This window comes from Ovis canadensis, chromosome 19, assembly GCF_042477335.2.
Source record: "Ovis canadensis isolate MfBH-ARS-UI-01 breed Bighorn chromosome 19, ARS-UI_OviCan_v2, whole genome shotgun sequence".
NCBI lineage: Eukaryota > Metazoa > Chordata > Mammalia > Artiodactyla > Bovidae > Ovis > Ovis canadensis.
The window spans coordinates 21,490,202-21,503,696 of NC_091263.1; the positions used below are offsets into that span (position 1 = coordinate 21,490,202).

The 13,495-nt window shown below is 43.6% G+C and overlaps 1 protein-coding gene across 4 annotated transcripts in view; it reads left to right on the forward strand.

Moving 5' to 3' along the window:
* The window catches only part of CMTM7 (CKLF like MARVEL transmembrane domain containing 7), a 120,895-nt gene that overhangs the window by 90,287 nt on the left and 17,113 nt on the right, over positions 1-13,495 (forward strand). The window lies entirely within an intron of this gene.

The window sequence follows — 13,495 nt, forward strand, 5'->3', positions numbered from 1 at the left end:
GGTCAGAGGAGCCTGGCGAGCTGCAGTCCACGGGGTCGCAAAGAGCTGGACGTGGCTGAGTGGCTAACACACGCAGTGCTGTCGTAGTTATAAGTGTAGGTAAAATACTCTGGTCATTCCTTGACTTAATTCTTTTATTTTTTGGCCATGGTGCATGCGGGATCTTAGTTCCCTAACCAGGGATCAGACGCATGGCCCCGGCCGTGGAAGTACAGAGTCTTAAACACGGCCAGCCAGGGAAGTTGCTTGAATAATTATTCATTTGGGTGCAAATTCTGATAGTGGTGGGAGGCCTCCTGTTGATAGTAGAATAGAGAGAATAAGTCAGATGGGTATTTTGTTTCCTGTACATGAACATGCTAACGCAGTATTGGTCGAACTGTGAATGAATAATGTTGTGAGTGTTATTATATAAATGGGTAGGTTTAGGATTGTCCTTGTTGTTACTTGTCCCATAGGGGCAGTTGATGAATAAGCTATGCTTTTTTTGTTTGATTTAGTCTGCCTTATCCCCCAATTATAATGGGAGTGTGGATATAGGTAGTACTAAATTTAGGTTAATGGAGAGTGAAATTTGGTATAACCCTGACAGGTGGTTGCAGTTTTTTGTCACATTAATAGGATTACGCATGCTGTTAGTGAAATGCCTTCTGTGACTTCAGGTACTCCACTGTGGAATGGGAGACTCCTCCTCTTATGACTAGGCCACTGTTAGGACTGATGTATTGGATTAAAGGTTTTTGTGATGGTTCATTGGCTGGTGTATAGGACATTAATGATGATGGCTAGGGACTTCGCTAGTGGTCCAGTGCTTGAGATTCCATGCTTTCACGGCAAGGGGCTCAGGCTCAATCCCCATCGGGAAACAGATCTGCATGTCCTGAGATGCAGCCAAAAATTTAAAAAAATTTAAATAATGATGGCTTAAACTGTAATGTTGATGCAGTGGCTTGTGTTAAGAAGTATATATTTTTTAAAGAAGTATTTAGTGGCTTCTTCTATAGCTCATGGGTTAAAGTTATTGTTAGGATGGGGAGGATACCTCGTACGCTTATGTTAAATCTGGTAATCAGTGTGAGCTAGTTGTTACAATTAAGGTGCCTGAAATAATAGTTGACACAAAGAAAATGGGGTTTCTTAGTATAGGAAGGCTGTAAACCATTATTTTCAGGGTCTGTGTGGGCCTGATAGCTTATTTAGCTGACCTTACTATGGAATGTAGTATAATGTGGTAGTTCCAAGAGTTTTGGATTCTTAAGTGAAAAGGATATGAAAATGTTAGTTGCTCAGTTGTGTCTGACTGTGACCCCATGGACTGTAGCCCACCAGGCTCCTCTGTCCATGGGAATTCTCCAGGTGAGAACACTGGAGTGGGTTGCCATGCCCTTCTCCAGGGGATCTTCTCCACCCAGGGATCAAACCCGGGTCCCTGCATCACAGGCAGATGCTTTACTATCTGAGCCACCAGGAAAGCCCCAAGGGTCAGTCCAGTTCCTATAATTCTAGAAATAAGATGGAAACCTCTGTCACTTACTCTATCAAAGTAACTTTTGTCAAACATATGGTTTATGTTTGTGGGGGTGCGTTTGACAGCGTTTTGATCAGTAGTGAGATGTGTCCTATAGATGGGGCTAGTGGCCCCATCTGAAATTTTTTCAGAGTAGAGGTATGAGTGATCATATTGGAATTGTGGGTAGGATGCTCAAATTCATATGAAGAAAATTGTTAGAGATTTGTTTTTTTGTGGTTTTTATTTTGCCATACCTCAAGGCAAGTGGGATCTTAATGCCCCAACGGGGAATTGAACATGAGTCCCCTGCAGTGGAAGCGTGGGGTCTTAGCCCTGGACAACCAGGGAAGTCCCTAGTAAGAGTGTTTGGATAATGAAGTTAGTTATATATAGGTCTGGTGTGTGGGGACCATGGGATGCTCCTCGGAATAGGATTGTAGTAAAGATATGATGATGATAGTGGTGTATTCTTCTGGGGAAAATATGGCGAATAGGGCCTGCTGCATATTCCACGTTGAAGCCAGATATGAGTTCTGTTTCTCCTTCTGTTAGATCCAAAGGGGCACAGTTAGATTCTGGTAGGGTAGAAGTAAACTGTGTGATCCAGTAGGGGATGGGATGAGAAGATTATTCATAAACGTTCTTGTGTTGTGATCAGTGTTGGAAGGCAAAGTATTCATTATTCAGTTCAGTTCAGTTACTCAGTCATGTCTGACTCTTTGCGACCCGATGAACCGTAGCACGCCAGGCTTCCCTGTCCATCACCAACTCCCGGAGTTCACCCAAATTCCTGTCCGTTGAGTCGGTGATGCCATCCAGCCATCTCATCCTCTGTCGTCCCCTTCTCCTCCTGCCTTCAATATTCCCCAACATCAGGGTCTTTTCAAACGAATCAGCTCTTTGCATGAGGTGGCCAAAATACTGGAGTTTCAGCTTTAACATCAGTCCTTCCAATGAACACCGAGGACCAGTTTCCCTTAGGATGGACTGGTTGGATCTCCTTGCAGTCCAAGGGACTCTCAAGAGTCTTCTCCAACATCACAGTTCAAAAGCATCAATTCTTTGGCGTTCAGCTTTCTTCACAGTCCAACTCTCACATCCATACATGACCACTGGAAAAACCATATCCTTGACTAGATGGACCTTTGTTGACAAAGTAATGTCTCTGCTTTTTAATATGCTGTCTAGGTTGGTCATAACTTTCCTTCCAAGGGGTAAGCACCTTTTAATTTCATGGCTGCAGTCACCATCTGCAGTGATTGTGATAAAAGGGGACTTTCCTCACAGTCCAGTGGTTAGGACGAATGTGCTAACTGCCGGGGCCCCAGGTTCAGTTCTTGGTGAGGGAACTAAGGTTCTGCAAGCTGTGCAGTGGCTCGATGAAAAAGGACAATGGTAGGAGGCTAATTGCTAATTGCTAATTGTGATGCGTCATATGAAATTGTCTGTGTTTCTGCTTACAGGAATCTAGTTAGTGCAGATTTTGAGTATGAAGCTCATCTGGGTGACATAGATGATACAGAGGGGCTTCCCAGGTGGGTAAAGAATCCACCTACAACAGGAGATGCGGGTTCGATCCCTGGGTCAGGGAGATCCCCTGGAGAAGGGAATGGTAACCATTCCAGTATTCGCCTGGAGAATCCCCACGGACAGAGGACAGTCCATAGGGTCGCAATGAGTTGGACATAAGCAACTCAGCACGCACACACTGAATAATAGAATGGAGTAGACTGCAGCCATGAAATTAAGATGCTTGCTCCTTGGAAGAAAAGCTGTGACAAACCTAGACAGCATATTAAAAAGCAGAGACATTACTTCACCAACAAAGGTCTGTCTAGTCAAGACTGGTTTTTCCAGTAGTCATGTATGGATGTGAAAGTTGGACCATAAAGAAAGCTGAGCACCAAAGAGTAGATGCTTTTGAGCTGTAGTATTGGAGAAGACTCTTGAGAGTCCCTTGGACAGCAAGGAGATCAAATCAGTCAATCCTAAAGAAAATCAACCCCGAGTATTCATTAGAAGGACGGACAGTGAAGCTGAAGCTCCGATGCTTTGGCCACCTGATGCAAAGAACTGACTCATTTGAAAAGACCCTGATGCTGGGCAAGATTGAAGGCAGGAGGAGAAGGGGACGACAGAGGATGAGGTGGTTGGTTGGCATCACTGACTCGATGGACATGAGTCTGCGCAAGCTCTGGGAGTTGGTGATGGACAGGGAAGCCTGGTGTGCTATAGTCCATGGGGTCGGAAAGAGTCAGACACGAGTGAGCGACTGAACTGAACTGACTCAAGGAATGCCATGTCTAGAAGAATTGGATTAAATATTTAGAAACATTTTATTAAGGGAGAGGAGTGCAACCTCTGATTATAAAAGTTTAACTTTTACGAAATTACAGGGCTCTGTCACCCTAACAAACCCTTTTCTTGGGCAGAGTAATTATGAATTAACTACACTAAAATTATATCCTTAATTATTGTAAGCACTTTTGTAAGGTAGGCTTATTTCTCGTGTCCTTTCAGACTGGGAGAAATCCAGCGTAGATGGAGATCAGCTTGGATGGCTCCATTCTGAACTCGGATCACATAGGACTTTAATCACTGAACCCAGTGGTTACACCACTGGGGTGTCCTGAGCTGACACTGCTCGTAAACCCTGCTGTTGCCAGGAACTCTAGAGTAAGGCTGCGCTGTTAGCCATAGGGCAACCAGTTCTCTTAATTGAGTTTTTGGATCAAAAGATGTTTCATTACTCTAACCACTAGGTGTAGATTTTAATCACTTGGAGGCTTTTTATTCTTCGAGGTCACCCCAGCCAAAATTGTTGACCCGTATGAAATCGTTAGCCATTAATGGTTTAATTTTTGCAGTTAATTAAAACTCCATAGGGTCTTGTCTTACTTTTGTCATTCCCGCCTCTTCACAGGAAGCTCAGTCTCACTGACTGAAAGTGAGAGACGGTGAAACCTTCCGTGGCCTTGCACGCAAGTCCGTATTTAGAGAGCAGATCGCGTGGCTTTCTTCACGTGGTGAGGGTGCCGCCCCTGTTTTCCTGACGTTGGTGGCGGGCGGTGCCTCTCGCGCTTGTTATGCTAGAGGTAGTGTGAACAGGCACAGCTTGTCTGCCAAGTTCTTCTATTTTTCAAAATCTTCCCATAGGTGCCTACCTGTGTTGGTTTAACAATGTATTTGATAAATAGTTTACTGTTGGTTTAGTTTTACTATGATCAGTATAGTATTAGTCATGGATGTAAGCTTATGCTTACATTGCTGCTTACTCATATTAACATTAGTGCTTCTATAAATTAATAGATTAGTTCAGGGTTTAACTAGGAGCTGATTAATTTGCCATTGGTATTAAGATAATGTTGAATGCTTTCTTAACTGATGGCTAGATAAGATTGTAGACTGTTTCTAAAAAGCTGTACCTTTTTAGATGAACATTTAAGTTATAGTTTTCTGAGTAATTTGTAAAGTTAAACTAAAGTCTTCTCTGGACAGCCAGCTTTCACAGGCTTGTTTGGCTTATCATGTCTACTTACAAATCTTCTATTTTGCCACATAGATGAATCAGTTCTGGGAAACTGATTAGCTCATCTGGTTTTGGAACATTTAACTTAAATTCTCTTTGTTAAATATTTACTAGTTAAATTATGCAAAAGTAAAAGGGATAAGCTCTGATTTTTATTACTCTCACTGTTTCTCTCATCACTCCCTTATGGTGCACTTTTTATTGTTTAGGTGCTCAGTCACGTCTGACTACTTTGCAGCCCCGTGGACTGTACCCACCAGGCTCCTCTGTTCATGGGCTTCTCCAGGCAAAAATACTGGAGTGGGTTGCCATTCTCTTCTCCCGAAGAGAGAGATCTTCCCGACGCAGGGATGGAACCCGGGGCTCTTGCATTGCAGGCAGATTTTACTGCTGAGCCACTAAGGAAGCCTAATGCCAAAAACATGTTGAATTTCTGTCTCCTATACTTAATTTTTTAAATTAATTTTTATTGGAGTGTAGTTGCTTTGCAGGGTTAATTTCTGCTGTACAGCAAAGTGAATCAGCTGTGCGTATACATACATCCCCTCCTGTTTGGATATCCTTCCCATTTAGGTCGTCTCAGAGCACTGAGTTTCCTGGGCTATGCAGTAGGCTGTCATCAGTTATACACACTGTTGACACCGCGTGTAAAGGAGGTCTGTCGACCTCAGGCTCGCAGTCCGTCCCACCACCCTCAGCGGGCCCCTTGGTGCCCACACATTTGTTCTGGGCCTCTGTTTCTGTTTTGTGAATAAGATCATCCGTGCCATTTTCTCTAGATTCCACATATATGCATTAATGTGATATTTTTCTCTGACTCAATTCACTCTGAATGCCAGTCCCTAGGCCACGTCTCTGCCAGTAACCCTGTTCCTTTCTGCTGACGCTCCCGTGTACATGTACCCGATCTGCTTTATCCGTCCATGGCGGTGGACATTGTTGTCCCCACGTGCTGCTGTTGTGAATAGCGCTGCAGTGAATGTTCGGTGCCTGTGTCTTTGAATTCTGTTTTTTTCTGGGTATATGTCCAGGAGTGGGATTGCTGAGTCATTATCTCCTATGCTTTAGATACTGGGTGAATGTTTTCTATAACTTGTAGTAGTTGAATGTGTGGGTGGTTTGGACTGGATTCAGTTCAGGGTATTTGTGAATCATACATTCTCCTGGGTGTGAGCTAGGTGCTCTAAGCACCTAGCTTAAATTTCTCCAAGCACCTTTCCTGGTCTGCTGGGCTTCCCTGGTGGCTCAGCTGGTAAAGAATCCGCCTGCAATGTGGGAGACCTGGGCTCGATCCCTGGGTTGGCAAGATCCCCTGGGGAAAAGGCTACCCACCTCAGAACTCTGGCCTGGAGAATTCCATGGGCTATACAGTCCATGGGGTCACAGAGTCGGACACGACTGAGCGACTTTCGCTTTCACTACCTTGTTACGACTTACTTCCTCTCCTGGTTTGTTAAGTGGTTTATGGGATAATGTAATATTTGAAGAGGATGATGGACAGTGCGTGCGTGTTTCATAGCCTGATTTAATTACGCACTCAATTCTGAATTTACTACTAAATCGTTTGGTTTTCAGTTTCATGAAAACGTTTTTGTCATAGGAAATAAGTTCTTGAAATAGAAAATGTAGCCCATTTCTCCTCGTCCTGTAACTTACACATCTGACCCGGTGTTTTTATGTACCCCGAATATGCTCACTGCAGTTCATTTTCAGCGTTTGCTGAAGATGGCAGTGTGTGGACTGCATTAGCAGGCGCTGATGAGGTTTACCTGTGTTTATCGGTTATAGAACAGACTGCTTTACATGCATAAAGCTCTGCTAAGCCCTAAGTGTAAAGCTGCTGCTAGTAGCATTCTGGTGAACACTTGTGTTACTGTGACTATTTGGGTTCGGGGCTTGGTGTAGTGGGGTACCTAATGCTAGTTTGGGTCTCAGCTGTCCTGTGCTCAGGAAACATTAAAGTCACGTTCAGTTTATTTCTGCTAGGCTTTTTAAGGCTTAGAACGTGTTTGTTGTGGTGGCTATTCTGTAACACGTCACAGTGGTGTTTTCTATGAATTTGGATTACTTGTATGACTAATGGTGGCCGACAGGAAATTTACCAACCATCGATAAACTTACTCAGACTTCATTTATGGCTTAATTGTGATTGCTGCTGTTTCCCTTCGGGGTGTGAGTAAGCTGGGCACACAAGGTACTATTTTCATGTGCTTGATACCGGCTCCTTTTAATCTTCATGAACAATTTTAATCTTGCATAAACAATTTTATTAAAAACAAACACGCTGGGAGCAAACCCTTGTTAATGGAATTCAGTGTCTTCCTTTTAAGTATTTTAGCTGCATTAACAGGTGAGTTTGTATATTTCATGTAATAACGTAGCTTGTGTATGGTTGATCTATGTAATTTATGTTGAATTGAGTGTTGATTTTTTAACTGATTTTGGTAAAACATACACTCCTTATATAGACAGACAATTCCCTAGAACTAAGTAATTCATTGGTATGTTTGGGGCTATTTTCTAGGTCTGTTTTCCTTTCCATGAAAATGTTTGTTAAATAGATCCACTAATAAATTCTGTGTATTTGTATTTTTTGCCTTGTTTGGGGGTTTGGCATGCTGTCATAAGCATACGGAACACAGCATTTAGTGGGGGTGGTAAGGGCAGTTTGTTTAGTGGGTTACTTACTGTTTAATGCATACATACGTGTACATGTCCACAGGGAATGTAAACTAAAGCGAGGCTGTTTCAGTGCTAGACTGGCCGTAATGGATTGTCTGAGATTAAATGTGAGACAAGAGGGAGGAACCCAGCAAGCACATTGCCTATGGGAATATAATCCCAGTGGTTCCACCACCTTGCAGACCCATTTAGCTGTGTTGAATGGAGAAGGCAATGGCACCCCACTCCAGTACTCTTGCCTGGAAAATCCCATGGATGGAGGGGCCTGGTGGGCTGCAGTCCATGGGGTCACGAAGAGTCGGACACGACTGAGCAACTTCACTTTCACCTTTCACTTTCATGCATTGAAGAAGGGAATGGCAACCCACTCCAGTGTTCTTGCCTGGAGAATCCCAGGGACGGGGGAGCCTGGTGGGCTGCCTTCTGTGGGGTCGCAGAGTCAGACACGACTGAAGCAACTTAGCAGCAGCAGCTATGTTGAAAATGCATATACCCCCGACCCGACAATTTCATTTCTAAATACACACCCAGCACATGTGCACAAGATGTTCGAGGATGCTTATTCGGTGCCATACTGGTTGAAATGATCAATAATTTAAACTTTTCTTATCAACAGAGAAATGATAAGTAAGTTGTGGCATATACGTTCAAGGAAATACCAAGTGGCGAAAAATAAACCAACCAGAGTTACATGTATCAGATAAATTTCAAAATCCTATTGACTGAAAAAAAGCAAACTACACGTTATACACTGTGGATACATCTGAACATATAGTAGACAAGAAAAGCAGAAAGGATGTCCACCAAATTCAAAATAGTGTTGACTGTTGGAAAAGCAAAGAGTAAGATTAGAGGTGGTGGTACTTAAAAGGATAACTTTTTTCTCTTTAAATGGGGACCCTTAAAGCAAATAATGGCAAAATGTTATGATCTACTAAAGCTGGGTGATATCTGCAGCAGCCGTTATCCTGTACTTCCGGTGCTTGACATATTTCAAAAATTAAAAATAAAAGTAGCCAGGGACTTCCTGGAAGTCCTGTGGTTAAAGAGATCTTGTTCCCACTGCAGGGCCAAGGCTCCCTCTCTGGCTGGGGAACTAAGATCCCGCATGCCGCGTGGTGCGGCCAAACCAAGTAACCAAATGGCGTGGTATCAGGGAAAGAATACTACTCCCCACCGTTTATTAAACCAGTTTCCTGTGGTACACATTATGTGTAGAATTGTAATTTAGTATAATTACAATTTTCTATTTTAAATGGTTGTCGGTTAGACAGGCCTCCCCCAATTTCTTAAACAGGACGGACACTGTTGATCCCTAACCCATGGTCCTTTCTCTTGCTAACAGAACCAGTTTTGTTTAGCTATCAGAAGGCTATATGCTTCACAGGTATTCACAACCTAAGGAGAGGGATTTTGATGACTTTAAGCCAGTCACAGCAATTCTGTTCTCCATGTTAATAACTGATTTGCAAATAGGCATTTAATGGCTCCTAGTAAAATAGGTGAAGTCTACCAAGGGGCTTCTGTGAAAAACCTTGGAGAGACACGGATATTGTTGTAGAAGCAGATGACACCTGGAGATGTCACCACTCTGTTACATCAGAGGGTCAAGTTCAGTTCAGTTCAGTCACTCAGTCGTGTCCGACTCTTTGCAACCCCATGAATCACAGGACACCAGCCCTCCCTGTCCATTACCAACTCCCGGAATTCACTCAGACTCACATCCATCGAGTCAGTGATGCCATCCAGCCATCTCATCCTCTGTCGTCCCCTTCTCCTCCTGCCCCCAATCCCTCCCAGCATCAGAGTCTTTTCCAATGAGTCAACTCTTCGCATGAGGTGGCCAAAGTACTGGAGTTTCAGCTTTAGCATCATTCCTTCCAAAGAAATCCCAGGGCTGATCTCCTTCAGAATGGACTGGTTGGATCTCCTTGCAGTCCAAAGGACTCTCAAGAGTCTTCTCCAACACCACAGTTCAAAAGCATCAATTCTTCAGTGCTCAGCTTTCTTCACAGTCCAACTCTCACATCCATACATGACCACAGGAAAAACCATAGCCTTGACTAGACGGACCTTTGTTGGCAAAGTAATGCCTCTGCTTTTGAATATGCTATCTAGGTTGCTCATAACTTTTCTTCCAAGGAGTAAGCGTCTTTTAATTTCATGGCTGCAGTCACCATCTGCAGTGATTTTGGAGCCCCCAAAAATAAAGTCTGACACTGTTTCCCCATCTATTTCCCTTGAAGTGATGGGACCGGATGCCATGATCTTCGTTTTCTGAATGTTGAGCTTTAATTAAGCCAACTTTTTCACTCTCCTCTTTCACTTTCATCAAGAGGCTTTTTAGTTCCTCTTCACTTTCTGCCATAAGGGTGGTGTCATCTGCATATCTGAGGTTATTGATATTTCTCCCAGCAATCTTGATTCCAGCTTGTGCTTCTTCCAGTCCAGCGTTTCTCATGATGTACTCTGCATGTAAGTTAAATAAGGAGGGTGACAATATACAGCCTTGGCGTACTCCTTTTCCTATTTGGAACCAGTCTGTTGTTCCATGTCCAGTTCTTACTGTTGCTTCCTGACCTGCATGCAGATTTCTCAAGAGGCAGGTCAGGTGGTCTGGTATGCCCATCTTTTTCAGAATTTTCCAGTTTATTGTGACCACACAGTCAAAGGCTTTGGCATAGTCAATAAAGCAGAAATAGATGTTTCTCTGGAACTCTCTTGCTTTTTCCATGATCCAGCGGAAGTTGGCAATTTGATCTCTGGTTCCTTTGCCTTTTCTAAAACCAGGCTGAAAGTTCACGGTTCACGTATTGCTGAAGCCTGGCTTGGAGAATTTTAAGCATTACTTTACTAGCATGTGAGATGAGTGCAATTGTGGGGGAGTGTGAGCAGTCTTTGGCATTGCCTTTCTTTGGGATTGGGATGAAAACTGACCTCCAGTCCTGTGGCCACTGGTTAGTTTTCCAAATTTGCTGGCATATTGAGTGCAGCACTTTCACAGCATCACCTTTCAGGATTTGAAAGAGCTCCTCCACTGGAATTCCATTACCTACACAGCTTTGTTCATAGTGATGCTTTCTAAGGCCCACTTGACTTCACATTCCAGGATGTCTGGCTCTAGGTGAGTGATCACACCATTGTGATTATCTGGGTCGTGAAGCTCTTTTTTGTACAGTTCCTCTGTGTATTCTTGCCACTTCTTCTTAATACCTTCTGCTTCTGTTAGGTCCATACCATTTCTGTCCTTTATCGAGCCAATCTTTGCATGAAATGTTCCCTTGGTATCTCTAATTTTCTTGAAGAGATCTCTAGTCTTTCCCATTCTGTTGTTTTCCTCTATTTCTTTACATTGATTGCTGAGGAAGGCTTTCTTATCTCTCCTTGCTATTCTTTGGAACTCTGCATTCAGATGCTTATATCTTTCCTTTTCTCCTTTGCTTTTCGCTTCTCTTCTTTTCACAGCTATTTGTAAGGCCTCCCCAGACAGCCATTTTGCTTTTTTGCATTTCTTTTCCATGAGGATGGTCTTGATCCCTGTCTCCTGTACAATGCCATGAACCTCTGTCCTTAGTTCATCAGGCACTCTGTCTATCAGATCTAGGCCCTTAAATCTATTTCTCACTTCCACTGTATAATCATAAGGGATTTGATTTAGGTCAGACCTGAATGGTCTAGTGGTTTTCCCTACTTTCTTCAGTTTAAGTCTGAATTTGACAATAAGGAGCTCATGATCTGAGCCACAGTCAGCTCCCGGTCTTGTTTTTGCTGACTGTATAGAGCTTCTCCATCTTTGGCTGCAAAAAATATAATCAATCTGATTTCGGTGTTGACCATCTGGTGATGTCCATGTGTAGAGTCTTCTCTTGTGTTGTTGGAAGAGGGTGTTTGCTATGACCAGTGCATTCTCTTGGCAAAACTCTATTAGCCTTTGCCCTGCTTCATTCTGTATTCCAAGGCCAAATTTGCTTGTTACTCCAGGTGTTTCTTGACTTCCTACTTTTGCATTCCAGTCCCTGATAATGAAAAGGACATCTTTTGGGGGTGTTAGTTCTAGAACGTCTTGTAGGTCTTCACAGAACCATTCAACTTCAGCTTCTTCGGTGTTACTGGTTGGGGCATAGACTTGGATTACTGTGATATTGAATGGTTTGCTTTGGAGACGAACAGAGATCATGCTGCTGTTTTTGAGATTGCATCCAAGTACTGCATTTCAGACTCTTTTGACCATGATGGCTACTCCGTTTCTTCTGAGGGATTCCTGCCCGCGGTAGTAGATATAATGGTCATCTGAGTTAAATTCACCCATTCCAGTCCATTTTAGTTCGCTGATTCCTAGAATGTTTACGTTCACTCTTGTCATCTCCTGTTTGACCACTTCCAATTTGCCTTGATTCATGGACCTGACATTCCAGGTTCCTATGCAATATTGCTCTTTACAGCATCAGACCTTACTTCTATCACCAGTCACATCCACAGCTGGGTATTGTTTTTGCTTTGGCTCCATCCCTTCATTCTTTCTGGAGTTACTTCTCCACTGACCTCCAGTAGTTTATTGGGCACCTACTGACCTGGGCAGTTCCTCTTTCAGTATCCTATCGTTTTGCCTTTTCATACTGTTCATGGGGTTCTCAAGGCAGGAATACTGAATTCCCTTCTCCAGTGGACCACATTCTGTTAGACCTCTCCACCATGACCTGCCCTTCTTGGGTGGCCCCACAGGGCATGGCTTAGTTTCACTGAGTTAGCCAAGGCTGTGGTCCTAGTGGGATTAGATTGACTAGTTTTCTGTGAGTATGGTTTCAGTGTGTCTGCCCTCTCACAACACCTACTGTCTTACTTGGGTTTCTCTTATCTTGGACGTGGGGTATCTCTTCACAGCTGCTCCAGCAAAGCACAGCCACTGCTCCTTACCTTGGACGAGGGGTATCTCCTCACCGCCGCCCCACCTGACCTTGAACGTGGAGTAGCTCCTCTAGGCCCTCCTGTGCCCAGGCAGCCAGAGGGGCAACCCAGAGGACAAAAACAGAAGGATGGGCATGAAAACATGGAAAGAGCCTGGGTCCCTGGTGACACTCCTGAGCCACTCAATTTATCACCTGTGGAACTGAACCACCCAGACTTCTTGTGAAATAAATTTTCCTTAGTGTTGAAGTGTTTTAGGCCTTCCCTGGTGGCCTAGCTGGTAAAGAATCTGCCTGCAATGCGGGAGACCTGGGTTCGATCCCTGGGTTGGGAAGATCCCCTAGAGAAGGAAAAGGCTACCTACTCCAGTATTCTGGCCTGGAGAATCCCATGGACTGTATAGTCCACGGGGTTGCCAAGAGTCGGACATTCTTTCTGAGCAACTTTCACTTTCTAAGTGTTTTAAGACCCACCTCGTTAGATATTCTGCTCCTTGTAGTTGACTGTATATTGATAAAATCATGCTCTTTATCAAAACACAGATGTCTGAAGAATGTACAAGTTACAGTGAGTTTGTGATGACTATAAAGATCTTGTTATTCTCATACGTCTGGAGGCAGGAATTTTGCAAACTACACACATACCTGTAGCTTTACCAGAACCACCCGAGTTTTGCTTCACTTTCCCAGTCACTGAACAGCCTGAACGAGAATGAGCCTGTTTGGGGGACTATTACCCATACTAGGAAATGTGACTGAGTCCAAATTTGCTGCTTTGGAAGTATTTGAAGGCCTTTATTTAGTTCACAACATTTTTTGTAACTCTTCACACATGGTTCCCTAAAGATGTTGTATGAATGTGTATTCTAA